This window comes from Tauraco erythrolophus, chromosome 3 (genome assembly GCF_009769465.1).
Source record: "Tauraco erythrolophus isolate bTauEry1 chromosome 3, bTauEry1.pri, whole genome shotgun sequence".
In the NCBI taxonomy this organism is placed as follows: Eukaryota; Metazoa; Chordata; class Aves; order Musophagiformes; family Musophagidae; genus Tauraco; species Tauraco erythrolophus.
In genome coordinates this window covers 58,160,986-58,180,327 of record NC_141467.1, presented here as the reverse complement: position 1 = coordinate 58,180,327, position 19,342 = coordinate 58,160,986, and the positions used below count along the sequence as shown (strand labels likewise).

General features: G+C 39.1%; 4 non-coding genes across 4 annotated transcripts; 3 read left to right on the top strand and 1 right to left on the bottom strand.

Moving 5' to 3' along the window:
- The first annotated feature begins 7,981 nt into the window (after positions 1-7,981).
- Positions 7,982-8,054, top strand: TRNAA-AGC (transfer RNA alanine (anticodon AGC)). The gene has a single exon. It is a non-coding gene; the product is annotated as a tRNA-Ala (tRNA).
- A 915-nt stretch (positions 8,055-8,969) lies between these two features.
- Positions 8,970-9,042, bottom strand: TRNAA-AGC (transfer RNA alanine (anticodon AGC)). Its single transcript has one exon. It is a non-coding gene; the product is annotated as a tRNA-Ala (tRNA).
- A 2,202-nt stretch (positions 9,043-11,244) lies between these two features.
- TRNAA-AGC (transfer RNA alanine (anticodon AGC)) lies at positions 11,245-11,317 on the top strand. Its single transcript has one exon. It is a non-coding gene; the product is annotated as a tRNA-Ala (tRNA).
- A 654-nt stretch (positions 11,318-11,971) lies between these two features.
- Positions 11,972-12,044, top strand: TRNAA-AGC (transfer RNA alanine (anticodon AGC)). The gene has a single exon. It is a non-coding gene; the product is annotated as a tRNA-Ala (tRNA).
- The last annotated feature ends 7,298 nt before the right edge of the window (positions 12,045-19,342 follow it).

Here is a 19,342-nt window from a genome sequence, read left to right as displayed (position 1 = left end):
GGTAAACAATTGAAAGCTGCACTGATCTTATTTCAGGTTATCTAATACCATTAACATCTTTGTGTAACCTTTTATTCATTTGAGAAGTGTTGAAGTAGCTGTAATTTTACTAAGGACATTTAGCAAAAGGAGCACTCATGAGCTACAGAAAGGCATTGCCTTTGCCATCAGAAAACCATCTCAGCTCTTGCTGAATGATAAATTTTTTAATTCCTGTTTTTCCTTCTTTTCCTTTTTTTTTTTTCAGGAAAAATACCTAGCAATATGCAAAGAGAACAAAGTCACAAATGTCTAGGAGATGAGTTATTCCCAAAACTTGCAGAAACTCCAAGGTACTGAGGAAGAAGACAGCACGCTGGAGCAGCTTATTTTACGCAATTGCACCAAACCTGCTAGCAGGACAGATTGAAGAGTTGGGTTTTCCCATTGTCCAGAGAAACTGCCTTTTCTTGCCCGCAGTTAACCCGATGTCTGGTGTTTAAGGTTCAAAGGCCTGTAAGACAGGAGAAGCTTTTGCAGTTGCAAATCAGTCTTAAGTTTTTCTTTAGGGAAAAAAAAAAAAAGAACATTATGAAGAAAGATATATTGCATATCCAAGTTATTTAAGAGTCGTATTCTCACATGCTAGAAACTGCCAGGAACGTGGTTTTAAGACAGGAATTGTGTCCTCCTTAAATATGTATCAATATACACATTTTTAATTACTGTTTTCCAACCTCCACTCTCAAAAGCACTGCATAGCAAAACACATAAGCATAAACCTAATTATTAATTTACATTCTGGAAAAAAAAAAAACAACAAACATTTAGGCTCATAAGACACACACACACGCTCAGCTGTTATTCCTGCAGCTTAAAGCCACTGCCTTTGGGAAATCTAGGCCAAAATCCTCTCCTTCCAACACTGCCTTCTCTCCCCAAAGATGCGGTAGGTGATTTTAGCAGCAGGTGGCTCAGGAGGGAACACACCAGAGCTGGCCACCAGGCGGGCTCGCCACACGGACGAGGCTTTTCTTTTGAAGACTCACCTGCCATCCCAACCATAGCCTCACGGGCTGGGAGGAAACCAAGCTACAGCGTTTTCCCCGCGGCGGGAAGCTGCGGGCCGGGGGAGCAGTGTGGAGGTGTTAACCCGAGCGGGTGCGGCAAGGGCCGTCGAGAGACAAAGCTGGCGGAGGAGGTTTGTTCGTAGCCTTTTACTCGGGGCTTGTCTGGTCGTGATGGCCGTCTCAGTTGGTCTCAGTGAATCTAATTTTGAGGTCATGGGGGTGCCTGCTTGAAGGAGGAGATGCAGTGAGTGGGTGGTGCTGCTCCTCAGGGGAGGGGGGGTGGGTTTGTGGGTTCTTCTGGGGCGCTTCCTACTGCTGTGCAGCGCTGCTGTGGCTCGGGGTCTGGCTCTCCTTCGGTCGCTCTTAACACCTGCGAGAACACCAGTCTTACGTTGTGTGAGTAAAAACTGAGTGGGTGTTGTTTTCTTTCTCTTCTGATGCTGCCAGAGCTCCAGCCAGAGTTCACTCAGAGCGTATCACTGAGCCCGAGGAACAAGTGGAAGAACCAAATCAGAGGATAATGTGCGTTGAAGAACTTTTTGAGGTGGGTGCTAACTTAAACTTTCTATGTTTTTAATTCAGCTCGGTTGTGATGTTTTTGTGCTATACCTCTGTTTTGAGTACATGGTAAGCAGGTTGCTTCATCAGTGAATGCAGCTCTTCTACTGATAGATCTGGTTTCCCTGTTGTTATTCTAAAATTAATGTACAGTGTGGTGGTGTTTAAAAAAAGACAAGCTCTTAGATTTTCATATGAACTTCAGTAATCAGATGCTAAACATACACTGAATTTCATTGAGTTCTGTGTACTTTAAACCTATAATCTTTGAACATTGCAGCAAAACATATTTTTGAGATCATTCTATATAACTAAGTAGTTCTTTGGGTCTTTTTCTGTTTTGTTTGTTTGGACGAGGTTATTGTTCTTAAAACTTCCCTATTATTCTGGAGAAATTCTCATTTACTCAGTAGATCTGTTCTTTAGTAAAATCCACAGGATACAGGAATCTTAATCAATCTTCTTCTAAGCTGTTGAAATCTTCGTCACTCCTATATCTGTTAACTTTTGCACCGAAAGTGAAAGATGGATAAAAATCTGAAAGATTAGTTGTCCAGTGTTTTGTGGAAATTGAAGGCTCTGCAGAGCCTCTAAGGGAACATGAGGAAAATACTATATGTGCTGTTTAGTGATAGCTAATTATCCAGGTGGCCTGCACAGAGCCCAGAGCATAACCAGCACACGTTCTCTCCTTTCAGGAGTTATAGGGAATGTGGAGAAAATTTGGATTGTTACAGTGATGATTTAGAAGACAAAGGTTGCACATCCATTTGGATTCAGGCGTAGTCAGTCTCTCTGCTTTTGTGACAAACTTTTTTGACTTATTAAACAGTTTGTTTGGAAGGGATAGCTGAAGCTGGATAGACTGTAAAATGAGTAATAAAGTTTTTCTATATTGCCATCTTAGTTCAAAGATGGCATTGTACATGAGCCCTACAATGTTGAAACTTTTTTGAAACCTTCATGAAGTTGGTAGAGATGTCAGGTCTTCCAAAAAAAAATCAGAGAAGGAAGTTGAGATGTGAATATAGCCATTTTCCTAAAAAAGAATCCAAAATGCATTATCATATTACTATATGACTTACTGTTTCCATATCTGGAAACAGAATGAAATCTTTGCCAATCTGGAAGATTTACGATTATCTAGACAGAAATTTAAAACCCATTGATGCTTTTAGAGAAGAAGAATGATAACTCAGATGTCTTGCTCATTACTTCAACTTTCCTCTAAGTTTGGGGCGTTTGGGGTTGAAATCATGATGATTTTTGTGTGGTCCAGATAGAGATTCTAAAGAGAAGCATAAAAGGATAGTCTGATCTCCCTCTGAACTCACTGTCTCCTTAGCACTATGTTGACTTAAATGCCAATCTGGTAAACACACACAAAGAGCGTTACAGTTTTTTACTTGTTACAAAAGCAGCATATTTAATATTAATTATTTGGGCCCTTGCAAGCTTCTGTTGTGGCTGCTAATGCTAACTGAAGTTACTTAGGTTGCCTGGCTAAGCTGTGTCCAGCATTGTTTATTTGATCAATATTACAGTGGTTTTGTACTGATACATTGATGGACTGCACTGATTTTCCTCAAACAAGGCAAATATGACTGAAAGTGGCAAATATTACTGAAATTAGCAAATCTTTCTAGGGTGTTTTTTTTGCTGTTTTGTTGTTGTTGGCTAGTTGTTTGCGTTTTTTTTAGCATGCTTTTGTCTTGTGGTTTGGGTATGAAATGATGAATGATGGTAAAATGAAGGCAAAATTTTGTGAGCAATGAATAAAATCTTCATCAACAAATCAAGTTTCATTCTTATTGTGGCCGTTAAAAACAGAAATAGTTCCGGGAGGAGGTTTCTTCTGACTCATGACAGACTTGCCCTATGGCTCTTTGTGTGATTTACAGTACCTTGTTTTATTTTGTTTTTCCCAAAGGAGAGTGTTGATTTTGTTGCCTAATTTCATATTTTGATATCTATTTTCCATAAAACTATTTCTGAGGTCCAGAACACGTTTCCTTCAGTGCTTTACAGATTTGAATACAGAACTGGAGACACATTATTTAATTTTGATGTTAAATCTATCAACTTGAAGGTTAGGCTGTTTAAAAGAATGAAGTGAACATACTGTAGCTGTCCTTAGGTTATTTTGTCACTGCTTAATTTATAGTTAGTTCTGGATTTTGTTTGATTTTAAGTGAATTTTCGTCTACTTGCTGTGTTAAAGCCTTAAGACTACCACTGCTTAGTAACAAATCATAAAGTTTCATAGGGAGCAGTACTTGCCAGTTCTGGTGCAGTCGTAAGCCTCTTTGGGGCTTCCCTTAATTAAGCCACGTAGATGTGCTTTACCATTCAAAAGCTGGCATGATGAAACTCTGTTCCTGTCTGTGCTGTGTTCATACAAGCCTAATGCAAACACAATTAGAAGGGTTCTGTTTGTTTGTTAGTTTTACAACATAGATGTTTTTAAGACTTTGGTGATTTTTATTCTGAAAGGGGGAAAAAAAACAACCAACCAAACACAAGTGAAAATCTATAAGGGTTACAGTTGGTTTGGGTTTTTGTTTTTTTTTTTTTTAATTGCTTTGAAATTAAAAGCTTAGAGTTACATATTCCTGTTTGGAGGAAAATCATGCTTTTTGTCTGAGTGATTTTTGTCAATCATACAGAAAGCAGAAGGCACTCTGACTAAAACAAGGTAAACTATTGAGTGGAATTTTTAGTAATCAAGCAAACTCATTTAAAGCTAAGTTGTTTCTGTAGTGTACTGAAATGTATAGTGCCATAACTGTGGCATAACTCTGAGTCACTTCTGAAAGTGGACTTTAGTCATTCTGATGTTCTGGAATGTTTTCACCATAGGTAAGTGCTGTGTTTCTAGTTGTTATATGACTAAGCAAAGGCACTTCTGAACGTTTCAGAGCTCTTGGTGCAAAAATCCAACTGGTCATGTGAAGACATCACAGAGTAGGAGGAGTTGCAAGCTTGCTTACTTTGCCAGGCATATTGACTACTGGGGCTTTCAGTCAGCCAGTTGCTGAAATGTCTATGATATCACCAGGATAATGCCAGCTGTAAGAACTTATCTTCTACAAATTAATTTCAGATGCTTTTTTCCTCATTGATTATGTTTTAATATGAAAGGAAGAAACATTTTTTCCCCCAAACCAGCTGTTTCAATCAGAGTGAGGGAGTAGCTAACAAAATATGGGAGTTCATTAATGGGAGAGTGTGTACAGGACTTTCGATACAGGGACTTGGGGTTAGAGCAGTGGTCCCCATCAGGTAGTGAGGGAGTTGGCATCTGGGATGCTGCAGAAAGTGAGGTTAGCATTAGTGATTTATAACTAATGGGAGTGCTAACTTGTGAATTTTCTCCTTTCTCTAGTCGATAATTAGTGTCTTGCTTCTCCTTCACCTCTGGTTCTCCCACTTTCTCTAGAAGATTGTTTCCTTTTCCTTTTGTTATGATACTTAGTTTACTATTCCTAAAATAATAATATTCCCAGGATACCTTTGGATAAAAAAAAGTGCTGGATTTGTCTTCAACTGCTGCTGTTGCTTTATCTTAAAAGTGAATTCGCAACTGCAGGCCTACTTGAGCTTCCCTTAGTTAAGCTGTTTAGAGATTTTCTCTGCTGTCTTTTGAAGAACTGCATATTCTAAGCCATGTCACGCTGCGAGCTTCCTAAAATCTGTTGTCAATGTTTGAGTTCTATGCACCTGGTGTTCAGAAATTACAGATACCATGATGGGCAAAGGAAAAAGAAGGAAGATGCTTGTATTGCTAAAGGACGATGTAGGTTGCTCGGACAAGAAAGCTAAAGGTTCAGAAGAAAACACAGTCATTCAGAAGTTTTTTTACACCGTGAATAGAACTTGCAAGAAAAGTAATGAGAGAGTGGTGGTGCATTAGAAAGCCAGAAGTATCTTCACAGGGTATCCCCATCCTTTCTGCAGTTAGAACTTTCTACAGTAGTAAAACCATTCATACATGTATAAATGTAAACTTGAGATGTTCTGCTTTAAATGTTTTCTGCTCGCACCGTTTTTTTCCACCCTTCTTGAGATTCTGCTAGTCCTAATGCCACAGTACCAGGTTCTCTGGGATCTTCTGAAGCCAAAAAGGAAAAAAAGAAAAAGTTTGGGTAATGCATTTGAAAGTCAGATCTAAGTTGGAAGAGCACAACAGCAAGGAGCTTAATTCTCCAAGTTGAATAGGTGAGAGAGTCTGGAGGAAATGCCATACAAATAGTTGTTTCTGTGTTAAAGTTAGAATGGTCGAATATTTTTAAAGCACGATTACATATAGGTTGACTCTGAGGGATTTGATACTGTGTAATAAACCTCCACTGTCTCTGAATCTGTAAACTTTTGTTACAGTTAAATACTGAGTTGTTGTCTGCAGGGAACTTTAACAGACGTTGAGTTACATATGGCACGACAAGAAATGTATATGTAGAGGATGACTTAGGATGTATTCTTACATCTTACAAATATTTAATATTTGTCTCAGCAAAATTTTCTAAAATCTGATACTCTGATTTATTTCACGGACACAAATATAATCCCAGTTATAAAAAAAATCAAATATATGTTGTTCAGGTATTAACCTAGATGTCCTGCAAAGGCTTGAATTTGGTTATTATACTTTCTGAAATCACTGAGTCCTTGGAGAGAATTGAAAGATTTTTGTATGTCAGTGTGACTCATGTGTCTTAAAGGATCTTGGGCAAATCAAGAAAGAAAATGCAGGAGAGTTGTTTCTAGAGTTATTCAATAAAATTAATTTCAGATATTCTTTTTTTCCAGAAAGATAAAGATGTATTACATTTTTAGTATTAAATAAAAGTTCGCAATTCTCTCTTGCTTTTTTTTTTTTTTAAGAATCAACGTAAAAGAAAGTCCCAGACTATTACAAGGTTTCTGAAGGGTTCACTCAAATTCCACTTTCTCTTTTTACAGGGAAAGGAAACATGATTCCGCAAGGTTCCTTTTCTTAAGTTTTTAATAGTCAGTTGCGTGTTTTTCCATTACTGCCTGCTATTTCTTCTTTTTATCCATTTCAGTGTTATTTTCTAACTAATGAACAGTTAGTTGACCACTGATTAACCACATAAACAAATTATGATCATTTCCAGTACTCCGAGTCAGCAGCTATGTGCGCAAATCTAAATATACTGGATATGGCTTTGGTCCTCCGAGTTAAATGGCAATATATAGAGATTGAGGAAGTAAGAAGCTGAAACACGTGAGGTGTGTTGATACGTGATTGTCATGGTATGTCAGTCACATTAGGACAACAAATCTGCATATTCCAGTTCTAGCATAGATCTCTTTTGCTTGCTTTATTTCTATTTTATGATAGTGCGAAATCATAAACAGTTAATTTTTTTTTCACTAAATACCACCTTCAAAGAGAGAAGACTAGTTCATAACTTCAAATAACAGAAACATTGGAGACCCTACTTTCTTTGTGTTTTCTGACTGATCTTGTGGAGCTGAAACCAAACCACTGAACAGAATTTTTACTGCTGTTTCATTGTAGCCATGATTTTTTTAATATACTTTATTTATGTATTCTTGATGTTCATATATATGTGTGAGTGTGTATGTCTATGGTGATATCGTCACACCTTAAAAATTCCTGAGAGATATAAATAAATAATGCAAACTATTACTTTGTTTCCCAGTGTTCTGTTTACCTGGGTGCTTTTTTTTTTTCCTTTCCCTTTTTTTTTGACTTAGGCCCAGACTCCATTGCCACAAGAGAAAGAACTGGAAGAACTCTACCTATTCAGTCACATCTATTATATTGTAAAATGTGGAAACAGGTAAAGTCATTTGTCTGATTCTCTTACCCCTAGGGATTACAAATGGGAAAAATTTATTTTAGAAAAGTGTAATCTTTAAATATATCCAGGGTTTTCTGAACAGTCGTAATTGTTTGGTGTGAACATAAATCTGCAATTGCTTGGAAACACAGACCTTCTGTTATCCATATGCAGCTCAGCTGAATAAAACATGTGCTGTTGCATCGGGGACTCCAGATTTTATGTTAGGCAAAATTCCCACTAAGGCTGTCAAAAACAGCATGCTTTAAGAAAGACCTAACTGTTTCTGCATTTTGCTGGAAAGTTGTGTTCTTTTGTTGCCCACCAGTAACTTCAGTAGGGAATTAGAACTCGAGCAGTGGGCTCTGACTGCCTGGCCACCAGTGTGATATTTGGGTAGAAGAATCAATGTGATGTTTAGGAGGAAGTTTTGTTTGTAGTCGATCGAGACAGCAGATTAAATTTTGGTATACTTCGGGAAAGTTGTTTGCCAGTGACAAACTTGAAAGTAGAAATGGACGACAAAGGGGTCATCAAACATCCGGGGAATTAGCTCAAATGGTAGAGCGCTCGCTTAGCATGCGAGAGGTAGCGGGATCGATGCCCGCATTCTCCATTTGCCACTTACAAGTGTTACTTTTTATCACTGCTGTGAACAATACTTGGTTTTTTTCAGTTACCAGTTGTAATTTTTTTGGCTGTTTTGGAAAAGAGAGGCTTGTAAACTTCTATTCTATCTCAAATTAAGGTAACTACCTGCAAAAAAAGAAATAAATACCTGGTAATAGGTTTTAAAGAATGAAACAAAAGCACGCTGACAGATACCACTGTTTCTTCTTATTTTTGGCTGTGATACAATTTTAGTTCCTTGTTTATACTACTTTATATTGTAGGACTGTTTTAAATTTAGATCTGTTTTTCTGTAGCAGTTTTATAAGCATTAAAATTAATCAATTTTAAGAAGCACGTGCACAACATGAATGATTTAAGTTGTTAATGTTGATTCAAAGATAAGCGTTTTTTTTTAAAGTGCAAATTTTTTTCTTACAGTGGGTTGAGTAAGAAATTGAGTGGAATTGTGAGAGATTGAGTGTCTTGAAACTCGGGTTAGGACCAAGTGTGTCATGCTCATCCTAGCTACAAGTGCAAAGTAGCTGGAGAGATAGTAATTCTATGGGGAGCTGATAGTTACATAGAGAACTACATAATTTTACACTTTCTTATAGGTAATTTCATATAATTAAGAACTAAAAAAAAAAAGCTCAAATTGAGATTTCAATGCAGTTGTAATGGCCAGAAGTGAATTATATTGCTGGTATTACAGAATAACGTCAGTGTCACATGGTTTCCTGAAGAAATCGTTTTTCAGAGAGTTCACAAGTGTAGTCTGCTATTTGCAGGTTCTTTTCCTATTTAATTTGCTGTATGAAATGGTATATATTATTAGCTGTGTATTTTCTTTCGCAAACCTGAACAGTTTATGGAAGAAAATCTTATGCTACCGTTAAGACACTCGGTTTCCTCAAAACGCTGGAGAATGCGGGCATCGATCCCGCTACCTCTCGCATGCTAAGCGAGCGCTCTACCATTTGAGCTAATTCCCCTTGCTGGTTTGTTGGAAGAGCAGGTTTTCTTCTGCTGAATCATAGCTTGGCTACTTTAGCTAGAATTACTGTGTTGCGTGTGTTTGTTTAATAACACCGAATCATCACTGTATTTACGTGGAAAGCCCGTTAGCTTGACAGTCAGAATACTCACTTGACATGTGAGAAGCATACCGATGCATTTTCTGCTATGTTACTTTGATAAAACAATACCGACTTTGCTGAACAAAGCCTACTCTAGAGTTTATTCAGGAAGGAGAGAGAACTAATTTTTTTCACCTTTGTTACAATGCAGATACTGGAAGACTTGTAAAGCTAGAATATATACTGTTAGAAGTCACTGAAGGGCAATGAGATTTTTCTTCTCCTTGTTTTTCAAGTATTTTTATTTCTTTCTGACTTTATTTTCTAATTAGCTGTATGTAAATGATAATTACAATTGTTTAAAAGTTTGTTTATCATGGTTTGTGGAGAGAAAGTATTCATTTATATCTTCCTAAGTTATATTGTAGGTATTTCTACCTTTTTGTATTGACTTTGATGAACAGTATTGCATGTTAAATATATGGGGTTACTAAAAACATTTAAGAAATATAAAAATTCAAGTATAGTCATACTAACTGACTTTGCAGTAAGAAGGACATTGGCAAGGCTCTATTCCCAGGTTATTAAATCAAGGAATGCTTTCTTGATTTAAGGAACAAAAATGTAGGTTGCAGTGAGAGTGGTTACACTGATATACTATGAAACAACAAAGGCAATCAAAATGATATAATAAAAGATTTCTCACTTCCTGATTCAATGCAGTAAGTTCTGCTAGTGAAGTAAAACGTGTGCAGTAATCCAACAATACATGTGCTGACGGTTTTCTCTAATGGATTTAATTTACTGGATGACAGCATCCAGTCAAAAGAAAATAACTTATGCAATTAAGCATCAACTAGTTACAACTTGTCTAAAGTAAGGTAGTACTTCAAATCCATCACAATCCAGATTCAGGCCAAGATGTGGAACTAAAACCACAATATCACTGCAAACATTCTCCTGGAATTTAAATGTTCTCCTGCCTTACCTCAATCTCTGCACAAGAAATAAAAATTTGTTCTTACCATTTCTTGCAGTATATTGTAACTGACTTTATCTATCTCACTGGAGTAAACTTGAGGGGGGAAAACAAATATGCAAAAGTGGTTTCAGTCCTTCTCACAGGCACACACCTTAGACTCAGTGATGGCCACTGCACGTCTGCAGCTGGGATCTTTCCCATATCATATTTCACAAAGTTCAGCTCTATGTACAGTTTTCTTTATCTACTTGTGCAGTCTGAGTTAGTATGAAAATGGCAGATGACCTCTCCCTATTTTTCACCTCCAAATCTCACTCTGCTGCCACTGAAAAGGCCTAAAGCTTGGACAATTCAGCTCACAGAAAAAACATTTATTTTATGCCAAAGTCAGATAAGGGAGAGGAAAGACCTCTGCAATAGTACTATTTTCAGTGATTAAAATATGTATTTCTTATAATTGACAGCACATTGTTTTGTGATCTTGAATTTGTTGTGATTGCTAAGTTTTCATGTAAGATGGTGAATAAAACTTCTAAATTTCTTCACTAGGTTGGGAGAACTTCCTTACCTACATGGCTGAAAATAACCTGACCTTAATTCCATTTTTCGTTTTTCTAGGGTGTATCGGCTATGAAGACTTTGTGTCTACACACTTTCATTTAACACGGATCACTTCAGTGCATCTCTTTGGCAACACTAATGCAAACTGATACAAGCTAGTTTTATCAGGTTTGACTTTTGCTTTCTAGATGGTCTTCTTAGGGGATGTCAGGGCAAATGTGAGTTTTGTTTTATCTTCAGGCTGCTCCACTGCATTGTCTGTGATGTGACTTCCCTCAACACAGAAGAAGCAGCTTCCCTTTTCAAAGAAGGATAAATCTATCAAGAGTTGGGTGGCACTGAAAGGCTGCAGGTTGCGAGATCGTCAGGCAAGTTAGCATGAAGTGCCTTACCATGTTACTCGAGGAGTTTGTCATCGTGGACAAAAAAAATAGACAAGCTCAAGGTAAAACACTAGTAAGTGTTCTGAACAGCTGCCCTGGGGTTACTCCCCACGATAAAGGAGTAGAGTCAGTAAAGGGAAGACATTTATGGTTATTAAAATCTATGGTGACAGGAAAAATTATAGTGTTGTGGGGGAATTAGCTCAAATGGTAGAGCGCTCGCTTAGCATGCGAGAGGTAGCGGGATCGATGCCCGCATTCTCCACTGTTGTTTTGTTTCTGGTGGGAGAAAAAAACCATTTAACTGCGAAAGATGTTTTCATGTATGTATGTATGATGTTTTCTATGATTCTATAGCCTTGAGTAGCCTGATCTAGCTGAGAGGCGTCCCTGCCCGTGACAGGGAGGTTGGATTAGATATCTCTAAGGTCCCTTCCAGCCTATGCCATTCTATGATTCTATGTATTGAACTGGAATTTTGAAGTGAATTAAGCTCTTATTTTTTAGATCTACATAGTTAATTTCTTAAATGCTGCCATATTTTTGACTGGAAAAAATGAAAATAATTATATTTAAAAAAAAAGTAATCAGAAACTGACTTTTATGGGGAGAAAACCAAATGCCGGAAAGTACTTCATCTCAGGAATTCCAAGTAATAAACTTTTTTTAAATTTTATACACCTAGAAAACATGTCTTTTCTGGTTTATCTTGTTTCTTACTACTTCCTTTGGAAATGCTAAATGAAATTTTACAAATTTATTATTTGACACCTGTTTTGGCATGGCAATTGAATGTGCTTTCATTTGTGAATAGATAGACCAGTTTAAGAGAGAAGACTGTATTACATATACGGAACTGCAGATTTTAAATCCACCTTGAAGACCAGAGTTTTGTGATCCCTATTAATAGGTAGAGGAGGGGGAATTAGCTCAAATGGTAGAGCGCTCGCTTAGCATGCGAGAGGTAGCGGGATCGATGCCCGCATTCTCCAGTGTTTTGTCAAACAAGAACTGTTATACCTAGAAGTAGAAACTACCAAAACAAAATATGTAGATGTTTTGCTAAAATGTTAGTTTTGTTTTAATCAAGGCAAAACTGATTTTATTCCCTTCCTTCCTTCTCTCCCAAAATGAGGCTTATATAACTGCATATGTCAATCCTCCGTCACAACTTGACTCCTCCTGGCCAGTTTCGGTCAGATTTGGCAGAAAGAGAATTCTGCAATATGATGTTTTCCCAGGCTTTATGAAAAACAGTGGATGAATGACAGCTAGAGACCTGAATAAGCATGTCTTTTCTCCTCTTGTCCAACTAGGATATACTTTGATCAGGCAGTGGAAATAGTAGTTTAGGAATGCTTGTTCTTCCCAAGCTGCCCATTCTGGTCCTTGTCCAGAAATACAGAGTCTTCTTTTCATTTATGATCTTTGTGAGGCTGTTGTATGAGCTGGATTGGTCAACTCAAGTGGAAAGGTAAAAGTTGTCACTTCTTTCCCCCCAAGTCTGTATTCTAGAAAGCACACTACACCTGCCATGTCTTTTGGCTGTGGGCTGTGTGCAGGTTGTAACTGAGCTCAGCCTTCTCTCCTACTTTTATTTTCGCAGAGGTACTTTTGAAAGGCTAATGCCTGCCACGCTTGTGTGAGAGCTTCAGAGATAGCCTTGACCATCTAATTGATTCACTGACTTCCTCTAATACCTTATTAGTTCTTTCTCCAGATGTCATGTGTTTCTTTATGATGCCCTTCCCCCTCGCCCTTCTAGAAGCAGCTGCGCAGCAAGTGCAGCTTTTTAGATCTTAGTGACTAGTGCTCCTGTATCTGCCATGTCTTAGGTGTTAACTAAGCACATTACAGGGTGCAAAAAGGCCTACTGATTTCCTCGCATCTTCTGTCTGTTCATGGCTGAGGAAGAAAATGTGCATGGAACTAGCAAAACACTGGTATTAGTCAACTTCTTGGTGTGTCTCCTTCTACTTTGGAGGCTGAAAACTTAACCTTCCCCTTGAACTCTTTGGCATACCTAAAAGTTTGTACCAGTCTTAGTGACTACTTTCAATGTGATTAGTAGACAGAAGATGCGTAGAATGGTCATACTAAAGGCCATCCTTCTGACAACTATCTGGGATATGCTTATACCTACTATGTACGCACTTCTTCTCAGCAGTTGTTCTCAGTGCACCCTGTGTTGGCACTGAGTTCTTGTCCCACCAACATCCTTTACTAAACCTGCCTCATAAAAATGATTCCTGTTTATTATCTTTGATGTGTGATTTCTTATCTCATCAACTGTTGTAAGAAGCGTGGACAAAGATAACTTTCATGTCTGTCTCCCGGGAATATCTAATGATGAGTCTTTTCACAGAAAGAATTCTTTCCCTTCTTTTAATATGACCACTGAGTATTCTAAGATCTCTTAAAATAAGTGAATAGGTTGATGTATATTTTTTTTTTCCTCTTATTCTTCATGAAGTGAAGGCAGAGTACCAAGTTTGGAATATTTCTCATCCTTAAGTTTTGCCAAAAGGATTATGCAAGGATTGTAACCCGCTTGTTGCGCTTAGATAAAATAGACCATATAAAGCAGTTGTGCTGCTTTGTACTGCTGAGGGAGGTCTACATGGCATTGTATTTGGCCATAAAAAAATCACCAGTACCAAACACTTGGGAACATTATTGTTTATCTCAGGGGAAACAGACTAACTATTGGGGTCATTCTCACATTTGCAATTAAAACAGAGTTAAGCCTGCTTTAGCTTCCTGATCAGCCTCAGGCTGCTGTTTCCAATTATCGAGAGGAAGTTGAGAACAATAAGGAAGTATTTAGATGAATTTTCTCAGCTAGTCCCTGTATTGCTGAGAAGCTGGATCAGACTCACAATGATGTTAACTTTGTACTCATTTGTTTATATTGATTTCAGTTTGGTTGGAGCATTTATATATCAAGTAGATTCCATGACAGACTTCCAATAAAGGTCACAGAGGCAATTATTTTTTTAAAGTGACAGAAACTTTTTGATCCTAGAATGTAGCTGTCATGCAGTGATGGAACATGAGTGGAACTGTCAACCAAGCAGATGTTGCCAAGACTATTTACCTAGAAAGATACTGTAAGGAGATGCCCAATTAATGGAAAAAAACCCTGCCTATATAATGTCATAGAATCATAGAATGGTTAGGGTTGGAAGGGACCTCAAAGATCGTCTAGTTCCAATCCCCCTGCCATGGGCAGGGAAACCTTCCACTACACCAGGTTACCCAAAGCCTCATCCAACCTGGCCTTGAACACTTCCAGGGATGGGGCATCTACAACTTCTCTGGGCAACCTGTTCCAGTGCCTCACCACCCTCAGAGTGAAAAATTTCTTCCTTATATCTAATCTAAATCTACTCTCTTTCAGTTTAAAGCCATTGCCCCTTATCCTATCACTATACACCCTTGTAAAAAGTCCCTCTCCAGCTTTCTTGTAGGCCCCCTTTAAGTACTGGAAGGCTGCGATAAGAACACCCTGGAGCCTTCTCTTCTCCAGGCTGAACAGCCCCAACTCTCTCAGTCTGTCTTCATAGGAGAGGTGTTCCAGCCCTTGAATCATCTTTGTGGCCCTCCTCTGGACTTGCTCCAGTAGCTCCATGTCTTTCTTATGTTGGGGACTCCAGAGCTGAACACAGTATTCCAGGTGGGGTCTCACAAGAGCAGAGTAGAGGGGCAGAATCACCTCCCTCAACCTGCTGGCCACGCTCCTTTTGATGCAGCCCAGGATACGGTTGGCTTTCATGGATACCATGGGCGCACATTGCTGGCTTATGTTGAGCTTCATTTCCTTAGAGCTTCATTGTTACTGAGCACAAGCTGAAGAGCTTAACGGCTGTTCTTTGCATACTGAAAGATGGCAAAGAAGTAGCTGGATGATGGAGGTGCCTCCCCTTTCTTCATCTTCCTGCCCACATGTACATGTATTGAGAAGCAAAGGTAACATATTATGTGATTAAAACTGAGATAAGGTCATAAATACCAATGCAGGTAGACAGCCTAGCCTTTCTGTATTGTTGGAGGTTGGAAGCTCAGCTCACTCGATTGACATGCCTGGGTACGTAGGCTCAACTCCCTCTTAATTCTCTCTGGCTTAAAATTGTTCATGTAGTAATGTGCAGTTATGTTCTATAACGGTATCTTGTTCTATTGTCATGGTTTGATGTGGAGGGGGTGGGGGTTCTGGTGGCAGGAGAGGGGCTTTGCTCCCTGTGACCTCCCTGGTTTTGGAACCAGGTTAGACTTGGTTCTGGCCACCAGATCAGACTCCCATCCCCCTCAGGGTTGAGCCAATAGGGCGCCTCTGCAAATTGCCCTATTTAAGTCGGGACAAAGGAACCGGAAAAGGTGTTTTGCCCAGGAGTGAGGAGAAAAGGAACCGGAAAAGGTGTTTTGCCCAGGAGTGAGGAGAGAAGGGAGGAGGGCACTGCCCCCGCTCCCTGGCTCCCAGCCGGGCGGCTGCCTGTGTCGGGCTGGTGCCGCCCACGGAGGATGGCGGCGGCGGAGCCGGCTGGGGAAATCGGGGAGCACCCCACTCCCAGGGTGCCCACTGGGCTGAGTTCACCTGGAGAGGACTGAGACCTGAGAGAAACAGCTGCATTGACACCAGATCAGTGAGGATGGAGCGGGAGGAGGTGTGCCGGAGCCGAGTTTCCCCTGCAGCTGATGGTGAGATGGCAGGCGGCCCCCCTGCAACCAGGACGGCCTCGGTGGAGTAGAGACCCACTCGCAGCCCGTGGAGAGGAGATGCCTGAGCCTGAGGATGGTCGTGTTGGGACGCACGACAAGGCAGAGAGGCATCTGGAGTCTGCGTGACGACCCACGCCGGAGCGAGTGGCTACAACTCCCTAAGTATCTGAGACTGTGGTAAAGCCCACACTGGGGCAATCTGTGGGGAAGGATTGTTTCCAGTGGGCTGGACTCATGCTGGAGAAGTTTGTGGATTTTTCCTCGTGGGTAGGGGATCCACTGGAGCAGGGGAAAAGGGTGTAAGGACTCCTCCTCCTTTAAGAAAGAAGCAGCAGTAACAGCACAGAATGAACTGACCTGCACTCCCCCAGTCCCTGCCCCCGGCGCTGCTGGGGGGAGGAGGTAGGTGGGGGGGGAAGGTGTCAGTTTTAAGATCTGGCTTTGTTTCTTTCTATCCTCTCAAGTAACCGGTTTTGTTTCCCTTTGTCCTTTTAAGTAACCATTAATAAACTGTTTTGCTTTGAGAAAGCGCTGCCTGTTTTGCCCGGGACCATGGTTGGTGGGTGCTCCCTCTGTTCTTGTCTCAACTCTCAGTCCCTTTATTATTTTTTTTTTTTCCTCCTCTCTACTTTACTGGAGAAGGAGAGACTGTGTGAGTTTTAGTTGCTGGATCAGCCTAAAACCACAACATCTGTTTCAAGTCTGGATCTGGTGCTGCTGGAAAAGATCAGCCACTGGAAGATGCTCCTGACTAAGAACTGGAATCAGAAAGTAAATCCTCCCTGGCTCCCAACTCAGTAAGCTTTTGTGCCAACCATTCATTGGGTGAGAAATGCCAAACTCTGAGGGATCTGTTGTAGTTACCTCTTTTGGGAATGAGGGAAGGAAACGACACTTGAGTACTACAGCATTGAGCAGTATGAAAGACTAGGACAAGAAAAAATAATTTTAATAACAGCCAGTTAATAAGCTTTTTTCTACTTTTTTTCGTCTGAGGTGTTCAGAACTATTGATGATGAATGTTTTAAGCTTTTTAGTATCTTTAAGAATTAGACAGATAACAGCTCATGAGTGACAAAAAAACTTGCACCAGGACTGTAATAAAGTTAACCTCTTAAAATGGAGGAAGGGTGAAAAGCTCCTCTACTTCTTAACCTTTCTTTTATAGGTCATCATAGATTCTGTCATCTATCTTCCACATAAGAAAGTTTAGTAGCTTTCCTACACCTATTTATTTGTATTTTTAAGAGTCTAGATATTATTGCACCTAGTAGTTATCAATGAAAAAGGCTAGGAAAGACTGTATCACTCTTGCTTCAGAGCTAGGAAAGGTTTTAATTACTAGAGGAAACCTTACAATTTTTCTTGTATTTTGTCTGAAGCACTTGATGTTTTGTCAAGACTAACAAAGGAGTCTTAACTAGATGCATAGCAAATTGGATCTAAGTTGGTCAGTAAGTTGCAGTAGTAAAAGCCTGCTTCATACTACAAAAAACAATTTGTATGATAACGGTTAAGAGATAGTTGGACCACAAAACCACATAAAAAAGATGTGGGGTTTTTAATCAGGTTTATAAAAGAAACAATTTAACCTGAAGATGTAGCAAGATCTTCAAAACAAATTATGCAGGCGTTAGAGTGGATCCCCAAGATTTCCACTCACAAATACAGTAATTGGAAACTCTATGCTTCATTATAAAAGGGGGGCAAATTTAGGCAGAAGCAATCCAAACATACTCCTACCCTATCCAGTTGAGAGGTGGGACATGTTCAGTAGTCACTGAACAAACTAAGCGAATGTTTTCTCTGCAATCAAAATATAGGGCAATGAGAGACAATGCTATAGGGATCTACAAAGTAATTATATAATTAGTAGGTCTTCTGTTCTTATTTTATGACTCTTCTAAATTGTTTTTCATAGTAGCAAATACAGTGCTCTTGTTTTCCATATCAATTTGGAGTCCAGAGATGCTAGTCACAAGGACAGTCTGGTTGTGCTTATTGTATAGACAAACTGTACTCTTGAAACCTTACAACCCACAATTAACTAGCTTTTTGGTTTTGAGCATTAAATAATACAAGCTGGTGCCAGGCTGTCTGTAAACATTATTGTAAGGTGGCTATGCAAACTGAGAATTGGATGACAGCCTCCATATTGACTGTCAGTTTACCTCACAGATGATGAATCCCATGCTTTTTAAGTAAACTGTGCATGTATTTTCACAAGACTAAACGTGGTCTTGCCAAGTCAGAAAAAAATGCAAAATGCTTACTGTCTTCATATTGCTGTGTCCAAACAGCAAGTTACGTAGCAGCTCTAATTATGAAATTAGATAAATACACTGCAAAAGTGGGAAAGAATCACTTCCCTGACTAGCTCTTTGACATGCAGTCTTCAGGGCACTTTCTTCTTTTCTTGAGATAATACTGGAAGTCCTAGGGCCTTCTAGGAAGATAAAACTGCCATTCCAGAGTGACTGCCAAAAATAAGACTGAAGTTTGATGAGGCCCACTAGAACACAGTCTTAAGGAGTACATTATCTCACTTGGGGGATGGGCAGGGGATGATCCTGACAGATATTTTCACTTAGGAGTTTCCATCTATTCCTACTGAGGCACCTAACAAAACTGGGGATGACTAGGATCAAGTCACTTTCCAATCACATCTGTGATCACAGAGAAATGACGTACCAGCTTTGAAACCAGTAACAGTGGTAGGAAATTATATTTTTTTGGTCTATCTTGTACTGGCTAGAAAAACAGAAGAGTACCATTCTTATTTCACTTCACCAGCAGCTTCTCTTTCTAGTGTTAGACAAGATAGCACATCACTTTAACTATGTTCTCTCAAAGTGACTTACTCCAACTAATTTCTGCCAGTAGGCTTATAACCTTTTTTTTTTATGCCTTTCGTAGACTGTATCATATACTTTAATGCCTTTCTTCTGTGTTGTTTCTGATGTTAAGAATATCGAGTTTCTAGTAGGAATGCTTTCCCCTGGTTGCATGTTCCAGTCTTTAAGTGACTGGAGTTTTTAAAGTGAGATTCATTACAACTACTAACAGCATAGGGTAAATATAGCAGTAAGTTATGATACACAGTTTGAGAATATTGCATAGAATAAGGAAAATATTCTCAAGTCTAAGTAAATTACTTTCATCTTCTTTTTGCTTTGTGTACATTTCAAATTAGCATATGGGTGGTTAAGATCTTTTAATCAGTTGGGGTTTTTTTTACCAAAAGACTGTTTACAAGTATTTCCATTCTTTATCTACGTAATTACAGAGTGGCATTTGCAGTCCTTGCTTATTTAAAAAAACACTACAGACTGAAAACAAATCATGTCTATCAACTACTACATACAGGCTTTAAGAGCCACCTAGTGGGATTATTCTGCAAGTAACCCTGCACACACTAAATACAGTAATTATTAATAAGCATTTTACTTTACTTTAAAAACCAAAACCCAAAGAAACTAGAAGATGGGAATTAAGAGTAATCTTAAATTGAAAAGGAGCTGAAATCAGTTTTACACACAAACAGTAGGAGTACTTATTTCAGCTTCAAAGG